We start from the raw sequence: 14,562 nt of genomic DNA, 5'->3' as shown, positions 1-14,562 counted from the left end.
CAGTGCATTTTCATTAAATGACAAATGTATGCACCGGGCACAACATCGGGATATAACTATACGTGTTTAAATAGATTTAAATGATTGGATGATAAATAATCGAGAACAAGTTATATATATATATACGCACTGAGTCGTGTATTTTTTATTAATACTACGTGTAACAAACGTTTGTATCATAGTTTGGGGACCTTTCTGTTGAAAATGTGTAAGAGTTAAATTGTATACATATACATGCACAGTAAGTTTACTGGACTGCATGTATTTGTAACCCGCACTCCAGAGCATGTGCATTGATGGGCTCAGTTTTGCTGGGGTTTGTTTATTGTGACGGCAGAGAAAGAAAAAGCGACAGAAATACCATAATTATTCTGATTCTCGTTCATTGGTTACTTTTTTCTGGGGTTTCATATTGTGTCAAGAGATAATGTGTTTTTATGTTTGACTTTGAAACAAAAGAGAAAGAACATCAAAACACTCGGCATTCTGATTAATACTCGGAGGTGGGGGGGGGGGGCTTTGATATCTTATTAAAATGCTCGTACAATAGTTACTTTTTCTAGGGTTTTATATTGTGGCGACAGGGCAAGTGTTTTTATTTTTGCCTATGACACACAAATGAAAAATCATCAATACTATCTGCAATCTGATTTATATTTGGGGACTATACCCCCTTGTACAAATCAAATAGCATAGTGTTTCGATGCTCTTTTTATACATGAATAGATAAAATAGTCATGTTGTCAAGTTACAATCGAAGAGACAAAATTGTTTACAGAGACACTATATTTCCCGAGCCAAAAGTTTCTTACAATGAAACCTTTGGCTACCAATAAGCAATTATTTTCAGATAAGAAAATAATTTCAGATAAATCCATCCTGAATGAAGTATTTATTCATCGAAAAACACCATGATATTCCTTATATATACAAAAATCGATAGTATGTGCCTAGCCAAATAAATGTTGGGTCATATAGGCGTGTTACATATAAAAATATATCCTTTAATGATATATCTACCGCGTCATTGACAACTGATTAATTCAATTCCAAAATTTAATATACCAAGAACGTGCTTTTCACAATTATTTGATCCTGGAAAATGTATATTTCTGAAACACAATGACAGTTAGCACAAAACATTACATTTGATCAACAAATTTACTTAAATTCATCATGATAAAAGAAAATTGTGTACCTAATTTCAAAACAATTTTAAGTCTATTTTTAGTGTCATGATTCTCTTTGGAAGATAAATTGTTAGAAGTGTGCATATTATCTAGATATTAAGCAAGTTAATGTCAGTAAAATGACATTTCAAAGTGTTTAAGAAACATACACAAACAGACCGTTATTGCTAACAACGTTCGTTTCTGTTATGGTATATCAAAAAGCAAATATGTCAAACTAATAAACTTGAAGGAAACCTTTTTGTTATTTTACGTGGGGTTGAAATTCAATGGTCAGGATTTATTTTCCTAAAAAAAAAAAAAAAAAAAAAAAAACTCCATAATTATTGTTTTTATGGGATAATGTGAGGTCCGCTCATTAATGTATATTGTAACCCTTACATAGAAAGATTAATTTTGTTTTGGATAAATTAATTCCTTTACTTAAGTGAAAGAACATGAATTTCTTATTGTCCAAATACGCAGTTTCCCTTTATGAAACAAATACTGATTTTTGCTCCCAAACATTTAAAGTATAAGTTTTTGACAAAAATGAGCAGGCTCTACACTTGGAATGTTAAGACAGTTATGAAAGAAACTCTTAAATAGAACCATTTTTGTATCGGTTTATGCATCACTCAGATCACAAATTGTCAAGTGGTATAGGCACCGAAAACTAATCAATGACTGTTATTCTATTCTGGAGTGATAATTAAGGTAGTAATGAATTACTCTATTTATAAAAGTGTACCTTAAAAGAAAAAGACATAAAGGTGTTCATTGTTAAATAAAATAAACATTGTCCAAACCTCAAATATGCATTTAATCAACAAGCGGTGTATGACTTAAATAAAAAACTTATTCTACTAAAAAATCTATTCAATCGGCTAACTTGTTCCTATTCAATCATTTTAGCTCTTACATGATTATTGCTTGGTTAACAATCTCTGTGAAAATCAAGTTCGAGTCTTGTAAATCTTATTGCAGTTTCTGACCAATCAAATTCCTAAAGTTAAAATAATTTCTTTATAAACTTCGGATTCTTGTCTTGACCAAAACGGACTCTGATCACAATCACGGTGTTGACAGATACCCTCATCATTGATTTCACTTTAAGTACAAATTGTGACACGGTGTATGTAAAATTACTGGGGAACTTTTATTGTTACCAAGAATTATTAGATATATCAACCGTAGTTCTGACGTATTTCTTCCGGATGATGTTTCAGGCTAAAAGATTTTCTATATCAAGATAATATTTCACGTATTATATTTTATATTATTTCAATTACTATTTTATTGTGTCACTCTTAAGTGTTAAATATTATCCATACTGCTTAATTGAAAATTCCATGAATGAGAATAAAGATACTAAATACATGTATGGTTTTCTATCATAAATAAATGTGCACTAATATTTGAGGTTCATATTTGACATATGCTTCGATGTTTGAAAATTGTTTTAGAGCATAATTATATACATTTATAAAATTTCACTTAAGGGTTGTAACAACATTAATTACAACATACAGGATCTTTAATAAACATGCCTGACCTTCTGAAAAGTCTGTTTTGAGATAAAAATTGCTGAAAATAAAACGCTTATTAATGTTCGATATTAACGTCACTTAATATTGTTTGACAAACAAAGTTTCAAAGTCATATGAATAGTCAACTAAATTAAATAATTTACCGTCAAGTACATTTGATTGCAGTGAAAAAAGAGATCCAATTTCGATATTGGCCTCAATTTTCTTCCCTTTGATGAGAACATAAACGTTTCGTTTATTAATTCTCATCTGTTAAATCTTGGATAATATTAAATGTTAACGTGACTTGTCGTGTAAATGCTAATGAACCTCGTATTCTTTCCATATATATTCTATAATTAGTGTTTGAATTTCCCTTTAATTTTGAAAGAGTAACGCAAACGTCAAGAACCGAAGCACGATCAGCACGCACCACTCGAAATTGTATGGAACTTATTCTTACATAATTGAGTATTCACTATTCAAAGAAAAACGGGCACGAAATGCAATATTGATTACAAGCACAGAAAATGTCTTTCAGTGCAAAATAACAATATGACTCCATTACAACATTTCTTATAAATTTCGCATTTCCATGTTGTAACACATTACTTATTTCATTTTGATATAAGACTTGGGATACACCGATCTCGTTTAAAAAAATCATTATTTTTCATTCTTGTTTATGCATTTTCATTGCTCATATCTATAACAAATCGTGAGGAAAACAACAACAGTTCAAAATATTTCGAGAATATATGTATTTAAAAATATGTTTTTTAGAAAGTACTAATAAGTTAATTAACAATTTACCCACCTTAATGTCTTACATAAAGATTTTTCGTTCCATACAAAATCGTATCAACATTTAATCAATTTTGAAAGCAAATAGAAATTAATTTAAGATTGATATCCTTCCCTTCTGAAATATATAAGGTAAAAATGAAATACATTTATTGTAAACTAGTATTCTGAGAATTATTAAGAATTCTATGGTTCGTGCATCAAAACAGAATACACTTGTTCATATCTGTAACGAAAGCAATGTAGCATTGTTATTGACTGTTTATATGGTAAAAATTAAAAAAAATAAACGTATTGAAAACGTTTGATTGCATTAAACATTAAAGTTATTAGAAGAAAAACTTTAACGTTATAGCGACATCTGCCATGAAAAGGTTACTGCAAATCGTTTATGACGTTTTTAGAGCAATACAACAATTACTTTCTATGCGAACACCTGATACTTATCTCGTTTATGTAATTTTAATTGTATTTACTGTGGAAAAATATTTTTCTACGAAACAATTTTCAATTAAGTCACATGGAGGAAAAAAACAGAGCCGTTCAAATGACATTATTAGTTGGCACTTGGGTTTGTCTTGTAACTTTTTCAATGTATCCGTAATAAAAAATAATGATTTAAATGTAGCAAAATTTGTAGCAACGATAGTTCTAAATGTTTGATCCAAAAATGAAGTACTGGCACAAATATATTACTGTACATCATTAAAGATTTGCTCGAAGAAGCATCAAGTTAATCTGTAAAATTGAAGAAGTAAATGGATAAAAGAAAAAAAAACTATCTATAGACGACTCGGCACTATTTTAAAACGGTAAATGTACTTTTTAAGCAAAGGTCACACATTTCAACATTTGTAATTCTGTGGATGTTTGTTCTAGATATGGAATTTCAGACGTATTGTTTATAATTAAATTTACTGTAATAAGTCGCACCTATGATGGAAAAGTTTTACACCATTAAAATTCAAAATTTATTAAATAACAATATTAGAGACACAATGAATATAAAAAAACTTTAAGTATGTCTGTGTTCAGGCATCGGAAATTTAATTTCAAGAAATCATTTCTCGGAAAAAGAAAAATAATTTGACTTTGTTGAAGTAAGGTTTCACGTAAAAAAATATTAAGAATATTTTTATAGCACAATAAAATGTAAGAAAACACTTGTGCTTTTAAACGATCTATTCAGAAAAGTAAAGTACCGTCACTCTCTTCCTCATATAAAAATACAGAAACACTACTGTACAATAAGACTGAAGTAATTAGTGACTAATAATGATCATAGTAGACAGGACTGATTTTAAGAAAATATGAATGCTAGAGGCATTTTATAGTACAAGTAATATCTTGAGTGTTTTAACCTAATTCGGGTATGCTGAAGACGATGAGGGTGGATACCAAGAAAATAAAATTGACCTTGACCTTCAAAAGGTCAATTCAAAATGGCCGCTTAGAAATACTAAAATAGTTCATTAAAACTATGATACAATATGATGCAATTAATTATTCTTGTCAAAATCAAATGATTATTCAATATTCTAAAAGTTTATACTATTATTAAGTTAATAAATAACAAATTTTTCTACTAATATATCAGGTAAACACGTACCAATCATCCAAAAACAAGGTCACAAAGGTCATATATATTTTTGTTTCGCAAAGCATGATTATTATTATCATGTAAGTAAAACTACATTTCGTTATTAAACTAACATCATATTTAAGAATCAACTTTATGAATTTGATACTGAAGCTATGAAAGAACTTTACTTTGTTATGCAATAGAGCAATATGGTTTCATATGTATATTTCACATCTCACTCAAAAGTGCTCATTCGTTATATGTACACGTGCAAGTATTTGTCATAGTACATTGGCTTGTATAAGTCGTTAAGTCCTTTAGTATCTTGTTTTCTGATTTTTGTTTACTGCTTTTGAATATGACAAAAATGTCGGTCTTAAAAATAAAAACGATTAAAGGGCAGATTGAAATAAATTCAATTATTAGTATTTAAAGAAACGCTAGAAATCGCCATTCAGCCGGGTTTTCGAAAAAACCAATCGTGAAAAAACTTATTCCTGAACAAAAGAGCTTCTCTTAAGAGAAATATTCCATATATTGTTTACCCAGTAGGAGCCCACACACTGGATTCAAGGTTTGCATATGAAGAAAGTAGTTTAATTCTATATAAAGCTAACACCAAAAAATTGGCGGATGGCGTGCACAGAAGGGGTCCCCTTTTGAGGTTTTTTGACTTTTAATTTGTTATCATGTGGCATTAAAGTATGCATTTTGAATGGCTTATGGGGAGAAATGGTTGAATCTTGGTAATTGTATATGTCGCTACCCAGGAACAGCAACAATAACAAAACATCTAGGTAAGGTAATGTTTACCTGTGACTTGTAAGAAAATTAGGATTGACTGGGTTGGAGATTACTTAGGAGACATTCTATTTTTTTTTAGGGTTTTTAGGGTTTTTATGGATTCCACTGCAAAACAATAAGGCTATGAGCGTATCATGCAATAATCTCATTGACTTTGAACCTAGTTTGGTTAAGACTATCGGCCATTTGAACTTTGGAAATAAAATAGCAAACGCAACTGTAACGCTTTCATTTTCAAATCCCACAAGAATCAGCTAAAACGCAATTGAGAGCCTTGTGAATATTTAAAGATTTTGGCAAACAGGTTATATGCTTGAGATGAGAAAGTTGTTAGCATTTATTAGCGTGGCTTGTTTATAAACAAGTGTATTAGGACAAGTTAATCTATTACGGGTGGCTTGAAAAATTAACAGTAGTGATCCCAAAACAATCAAAGAAGCCAACTCATCGGTCAGTAAATACCAACAGGACTATTTGTCTATTTTTTTTTGGGGGGGGGGGGGGTAAATGCAGAAAATGTATGGTGGTTAGGGAGTAGGGTGTTAAGAACTGATAAGCAATCATACGGTCATACCAGTCTTCTGATAACTCTCCTACAACTTTTTATATTGGAAGCTCGCTCTCAGATTAGATAATGTTTCCGTTGATGCTGAGTGTCTTGGAGACTTAAGGTTTAGTGATAGTGATGGTTATGGTAGCTATAGGAAGGCCTATGTCCCAGTGAGTAATGGTGGGGGAAGAGAAGTTCAAGAGTGGCTCAACCTCTGACCATTTAGTTATGTTGGGAGTAAGGATAACTGCAAGAAAAGCAGTGCCTGAATTATATAAGTATACCCAGTGATTAAGTGGATCATTACCTTTAGAAACAAATTACTCAAATGTTACATCACTTATGGAAAATCAGACCTTGGGCAAATTACTTTAAAAAGTAAGTGATTAAGTCTTATTCTTTTACAACAGTTGCAATGAATTACTCTTAACTTTTCTCCAGGGATTGACAGAGTAACATTATTTTTGCATGGGCAATTATGATTACTGATTACTTTCTATTGTCTCGTTTTAAATTTGCAAAGACCTAGTAAAAGTGTGATAATACAAAGCAAACTATTTTATTTGAATTCGGTACGTATGTATATGCAATTAATGTAGCAGTAGTATTGTGTTGAAGGGTTACAATTACAAAACTCTTGGGCAATTTTAGTCTGGATATGCATGTTGTAGTTTATCTGTTTGGCTGACATCACAGTAGAACACTTTGTCGTAACCAAGTTTGTGCAAGCTTCAAATACAAGTTACTGTTATTTAAAAAAGAAAGCCAAAACGTTTGCATAATATTATGGCCTTTTTTTAATGTTAATTATTCATAAATTGCGTGGTATAGGGTTTCTTGTGAAGAAAATAAAACGAGCATTTAGAAGAATTTGAAGTCATAACATGACATCTCATTCGATGACAAAGTCACAAGGCGATAAATGTTGATGCCAACGAAAAAAATGTTTTTTTCTTAGTCTGGCCAAGGGGAGGTTTTTGATTCAATATGAGTTTTATAATAAGCATTATTAATTAACTGTGCAATATTGGGCGCATTAGCACTTGCAATTCAGAGCTGATGCATTTTCACTATGACATTCTGGATAGAAAACACAGCCATTATGAAAAAACACATCCATTACGAGAAAAGTCGACCGTTTTAAGATTCAGACATTCTGACTGACTGTTTGACATGGCCATTATGAAGCTCACGCTAAACAGTTGAAAAATCCGATGCCATTGCGTTATATATAATAATTAAAGGTTTTTATAATTAAACTCTTATTTAGCTTGAATTCTTTGGCTTTATGACAATGTCATTATGAAAACAAACTCCAATTATTGACATTATAGTAACACAGCTTTTCCCTAATGTTGTTGCTTATGGGTCAATAAATAAAATTTGTAAGTCGCTGGATAGGGCCTTTTAACTGGGATCAAAATATAATCCTTCAGATATGTATATTCAAATGATGCATTAGTCTCAAGAGGAAGCCTCATTCACTGACATCTGACTTGGAAACTAGTGCATGCATGGGAGGATAGGGTTGTTTGACAGTTATAAGAAATCCTTTAGTGAAGCAAAATTAAATCTAAGCTGTTATATAAGTGTTATTGGTTTTAAATACTTAATATTTCCTGAATTTCAATATCGCAATAAGTGAATTGCATAGGGCAGCTCTGAGGAGTAAGAGTAAACTATTTAGAAATTTCTCAGGCGGTTAGTCAAGTTTAAAAACCTTGTTGAAAGAAATACTGGCATATAGTGCTGTGCAAATATAAGTAGGAATCTGAGTAGCCACTTTATATGCTTGCATAGAGTGCCAGATAAAATACACGAAAGCTCTATATATTTAGCAAATAGGACAGGGAAGAGTGTAGTGTTCGCTGCGAAAACCCTTAATATTGTGATGGTTCAAAGGAGTAGGGACTTTCTAGAATTTTTACATTCTAGTCTCTTATGTTTAAATGCCTTAAAATATTTAGTACTATCTGTAATATTACTTCGATATTACTATTATATTGGCCTATAGAAAAATGTCCGCCATCTTGGTTTTTTCGACCATATTGGATTGTTGTTTGTTTTTAATTCTGTTTTGGTGTCTAATTTGTTTTTACCTAAACATGCTTTGTGTCAAATTTCAGGCTTTTTCTATCTTTAAAAGTTTTATTTGATATATCATCCATTTATGATAAAGAATTTTGCGGTTCCTATATTGGCTTTAAGAAAACGTCCTCCATCTTGGATTTTTTTCGGCCATATTGGATTGGCTTTTTTAAAATTTTGTTTTGGTGTTTAATTTGTTTTCACCTAAGCATGCTTTGTGAGAAATTTCAGGCTTTTCCTTTCATTAAAGTTGTATTTGATATATCATCCATTTATGATAAAGAAATTTAGCGGCCATTTTAGTGGTCATTTTAAATGGCCATTTCAATGGTCAAGATCAAGTTTTTCAGTTTGGTATCCACTTTTATCGGATTCAGCATACCTTAAATAGGTAAAATACACCAAGATACCGCTTGTACTACAAAATGCCTCTAGCATCTTATAGAGAGCCAAATTCTCAAAATCAGTCCTGTCTAAGTGTTTTAAAACGCATTTTGATGATTTTAATAATTTAAATTAAATTATTAATTATTAAATTTATGTTAATAAAATTTCTAAAATTCTGACTTTGTTCTTAGGTGCAAATATAAGAAAAAATGGGAATCCTTATGACTAATAACTCTTGTATGAAAGACTACTGTTACGTTATAGTAACACACTGTGACGTTGGTAAGACCCATAATGCAATAGTAAACATGGCCGTCAGTAACAATGTAAAGTTGACACTTAACAAAAGATAAATGTAAGATACCAATATGTCGGCTGATTTTTGAATAGTTCATTTGTGAATGATTACTAAAAGTTGATACATACATTGTAATGTTTATATATACCCATTGCGAATTCTAAGACTGGAAAGGCTAAACTAAATCCTTTAATATGTTTTTAATTTAACAACATGAGGTTCGAACCTTGGTTAAGTTAAAGCAAAATTGAGTCTTTGAATAGTCAATGTCATTGATAGCCAGATATATGTGCTGTCCTTTGCTATGACACTTTTCGAGTACGGTAATTGATCATGTAATACTATGTGTCCGACCTATTTATTTTAGAATATTGTTTTTTTTTTATTTCGTTCATTAAATAGGTTGGCAGTGTGTTCATGATTTGCAAGCTATTTTAGCCATTTATGACAACAGCAAAAAAATATATGAGCATCATCTCTCCTCATACTCCCTAATGCCAACTGTTGGTGTTCGAATACAAATAATTTTATTGTGAACCAAAGATATATTACAAAATATTTGTATCAGCAGTAATAAAATTTACAGTAAGTATGATCAAATTCAATTAAATATTAAAAAACACCTGCTTAGAAATTTATTCATGGTATTTAACAAATAACAACTTTATTACATTTAATAGGTTACTTGAATAATGTTTTAGGGATAATTGCATAATACGTCTTAACAGACGGACAATTTGATATCATATTTCTATAATGTTTGCAATAAACAACATTGTTTTGCTCACCTGTTACTAATAATTTCTTAGAATATTTATAAGCAAGAAATTATGACATTCTACTCCCATGACTATCAGATGTATATTTATCTTGAAAAATCTATTTAAAAATAAAATCTTGAAAATCTATTATCTGATGATGTTTTTTTTCTCCATAAATGTATTTGAATAAAATGTACTTTAGGGTTGTTTCTCAAAACAGGGTTTTCAAAAAATCTTTTTATCTATGAATTATTTATTACAGTATTTAACAGTTAAGAAACTTTCAAACAAACCATAGTACAGTTTTCAAACAGTTGCATGAAATTCAAAGATAATTCCAAGAATAGGTAATGAGGATACTTTATATTGAATTATTTTTTCTTCTTCTAAATGCTGTCATGTATTGCATTCATTTTATATATGAATTTCTTATGGAAACACTTCTGAATAAAACGTTGATATACGAATTTCATTTTGATTAAATTGATTTTATTATCACAAATAGTTAATTTGTTTTTTACACTCATATCAAAAGAAAATATATACTTATTAAATCTTAAATTTGAATCTCGGATTTGAGAACAAAATTTAAATTAATTTCAGTATATCCAAGAAAATGCATCCAGCAATAAAATGTACTTAGATAAGAGGATTGACTTTCGTCTTTCAGAGAGAGAAATATTTTCGTTTTCATTATTAAATTTTCTTTTTATGATAGAATGGTACACACGCTTTAATTTCATTTTCATAAACGTTTGTAAAACGAAAGGAGCATAATATAAGAGAATCCCTTTCATAACAAAATTGGTGAAGAAAACGTAGACAGAACACTCAGAGAAAGAGATTAAGTTCACCCCACCGAACCAATTTTTTATATTATTTAGGACATCACAAATTTCAATACCGATTCTTTTACGAACAGCTTTTAGTTTGCTATATTTGTATACTTAACATAAATACGTGAGAACACCATTATTTGCAATTCTTTCATTTTCTTTAATATACTTTGATTCAATATTTTGAAGTTTTCTTGTTTGGGATTTCAGTTGCACCACACATATCCCATAAGGCAACATTACAAGGAAACCCTTCGATGTCCTTTCGTGCATTGTAAAATGCACGAACAGATAACTTCGTAATGACACCGGTGTTCAGTTAGCTACTTGGACATATTCCTCTTTTATCAGAACAAAAGTCCTTTTCGATTCGAAAACACAGCAGTGAAGGACAAATGGTTTAATGTCAACGACTTGAACTACTGGGACACAGACGTCTCAATGTTAAATTGTTAAATACATTCTTATATGATGATGAGAGACTTTTTACAAGTAATAAACAAAAAGAAAGAAGACTGCAAATTCAGGAAATATCGTATGGGATAAATTTATGTGAAAATGTAAACTTTCAATTGAATCTTTGGTAAAAATTACATTTCTTAACAAAAAATGAAGTAATTCTGTAACAGATCTTGGCAATTAAAAGAACTGAAATCTTTTCAATATGCTGCAAGAGGACTCAATCCATCTGCTGATTCATATACAAAACACTATTGAATCACATATGGATTTTGCACATGATGTAGATTCAACATATTTCTCGCAAAAGTGTTATCAGATGTAAAGCAATGAACTCTTCCAAATTAAATTGGAAATCCAACAAAAAAGTTTAAAAAGCACTAAAGGTGCGTCTCAATATTGTCAACAATAGAATAAAACCCTTCAAAAATAAATTGAAATTCGGTTTAAATAATAAATAACGTATGTAATTTATCACGAGGACAATTACAACTTTATTAACCCATTTATATATCCCTGGTATTTCAGAAAGAAAGCAACATATTGTCAACTCGTTCCATCTATTTTAAAATTATCTTTTCCATTTACCATTGTAAACGATTTCTTAGTAGCACCTGCTAACTATTGTGACGAAAGTACGGAAGAGTATATTGACCCCCTCTTTTATAATTTATATGCCTGTTTAAAATAAGACTATACATGATTACAACATATTTTGTCACGGTTTTTTTAAAGTTATTGGGATTGTTCATTGATATTTTCTCTCCTTTGGATACATTACTGTTAAAGCGAGTATTTTAAACATAAGAGTTTCTTATGAACTTATAACTTATTTTTATTGATAAGAAAGTCTACTTTGGAAACAGACAGTTCCTTGGGGTAAACGCTTTTATTTATTTAAAAAAGGATGTCTTCGGGGCATTATTTGTTCGACAGATATAGAGATGACATAATAATGCATATTATATTGATTTATTCTATACCTGAGGGTTAAGCTTAGCCATGTTATGTGTTTCACAAGGTAGCTTAAAAATAAGTGTCGAAGTTCTTGTAAATGAACATAAGATAAAATCTACCAAATAATGACATAAACAATAATAAAAAGGTAGATTTAGCATATCAGTCATTTTATTTACATGGATTTCAGAACAAAATGAGGAAATGACCATTAAATATTATTATAGCAGAAGCGACCTATTATTCCAAAAGAATCTAATTCAATTTACAAATCTATACATCTTTGTTCATGGGGCTCATATGATAAAGGCTAAAGTGCATATCTACTGTATGTTAAGATTAAACATTTTGTTCTCTTTAATTATTTTTTTTTAAATTTCCAACTATCATCGATATTTGTAATTTATGGTGTATAATAACAGATAAAAGTCTTTGCAATTTATTTTATATATCATAAAACCTGTCATTTTTTAAAGATGTGTATTCTACAAAGGTTTTCCTTCTTTAAAGCATATAAAATATATAAAGGTTGGTCACTATACTCTGCCGTACGAAACAGTAAAAATCATAGATAAATATCTATCATATAACCTTTTATCCTATCTTAAAAGTATAGCTACTCTTATAGCTGATCCGATTAGGTATGACTAATTTGTCTGTAAAACGAAATAAAACTTACGCAAATTCAAATGACGTTATTTTTAATTGATTCATTAAGTATTTAAAAAATAAATTTATTTTATGCATTTCAGTGGATTACTGATTTATCCGTGAAAATTATATTTGGTAATTTCACAGTGAAAATTATCAAAATATAATTTCACTTTTTTCAATGACAAAACTACTTTTTAAGATTTTCCGCATGTGGTACCTCAATTTTATTTTTGTTGACAATTCTGACAATGTCAGGCTGTTTAAAGAAAAAGCAAAGCTGAAATTGATAAATACCTTAAAAGACAGAAGAAAAAGAAGAAAACTTACTTCTATTCATTCAAATTCCAATCACCAAATTTCGTCTTTAAATTTTTTGTTTCATTTTTACAGTCTGAAAAGTACATTCCTCCCACATGCAAACTGCTCTTGATGACATTTGGGCATATTAAAGTATCCTACGAGTAATAACTGCCGTATGCTTTATGAAAAATTGAAAGGCAATGACAGCTACAGCTCGTAGAACAATTAAACCACCCAGCGTTCCGAGCAAGTTCCAAGTCTTCCATTTTCATAGCTGCTTTTTTCATGTTTTCACATCTGTCAACACTTATTTTTTGTCTGTTTCAATCCTCAAATATGTTTTCTTTCTTTTAAAAAGGTGTATGACTAACAATTCCAAATGATATCCCTCTGAATCAAACACAATTATTTTCCTCCCGTGAAATACACAACTTTAAAAAATGGCTGCCGCTTACATTTGACAAAGCCAGGTCTAATATAAATTCGCAGTAAGTAACAGAAATATGGATGGATGGTTGGAATATTCTCCTACACGAATTGTTTGTTTTTATTATTAAAACAAGCGATCATTCATATTTTTTAAACAAAATAATTAATATCACTGTCATTTAATGTTGAGTGTCGGACTTATTTTTCAGCTCAAGACTTCTTGATTTTAATGAGAAATTCGCACGAAATGGGGCTCTCAATGGGGAAACATATTTTAATATTTATGTTAATGTTATGGAAATGTCGTTTAAACTTGTTTTTTAGCATAAAATAAAAAGAAAATTTGTTTGTTTGTTGTGTAAGATGTAATTTTATCTTACACACAAACAAACAAATATCCTCAATATATTATCGAATAACCTAAATTGTCAAATGGAACTTAGAAACATTTCAAGTGAATTGGTCTATTTTAGAAGGTCTGTAATACCATGTATAATTATGTTGATAGTATTAAGTATTAAACATGTTAGCAACATTATTGTTGGTTGGAATGAGTGCGATACATGAGGCAATAAACATTCAATATTGAACAAAATATTATTATTCATCATATTGTTTTTAAAAAATTGGTCATACTAAAGAAAACATTTATGAATTTATGACAGTATTCGAATGTATTTATTGCTTTTATCAAAAAAGGAAAACATTGAAAATTTGTCATTTTTGGACAGATCCGATTTAAAGAACTTATGGAAATTAATCTACCATGTGAACAAATAAGTAAATGTGAAAAAATAAGTACAGATTTTACAATAAGAATCTTATTTATTTTATACCTGTGATAAATCAAAAAAAGAAATATGTTAAACAAATACAATACAATAAAAAACAAATTAAAAAAGGCAAATGTAAAAATGTTAATTCAAATGAATATTGTCTTTTAAAGCCTTTTGTT

The sequence above is a fragment of the Ruditapes philippinarum genome, unplaced genomic scaffold (assembly GCF_026571515.1).
Source record: "Ruditapes philippinarum isolate M1 unplaced genomic scaffold, ASM2657151v2 ctg3377_1_1_1_1, whole genome shotgun sequence".
Taxonomy (NCBI): domain Eukaryota; kingdom Metazoa; phylum Mollusca; class Bivalvia; order Venerida; family Veneridae; genus Ruditapes; species Ruditapes philippinarum.
This window is presented reverse-complemented; position numbering follows the sequence as displayed.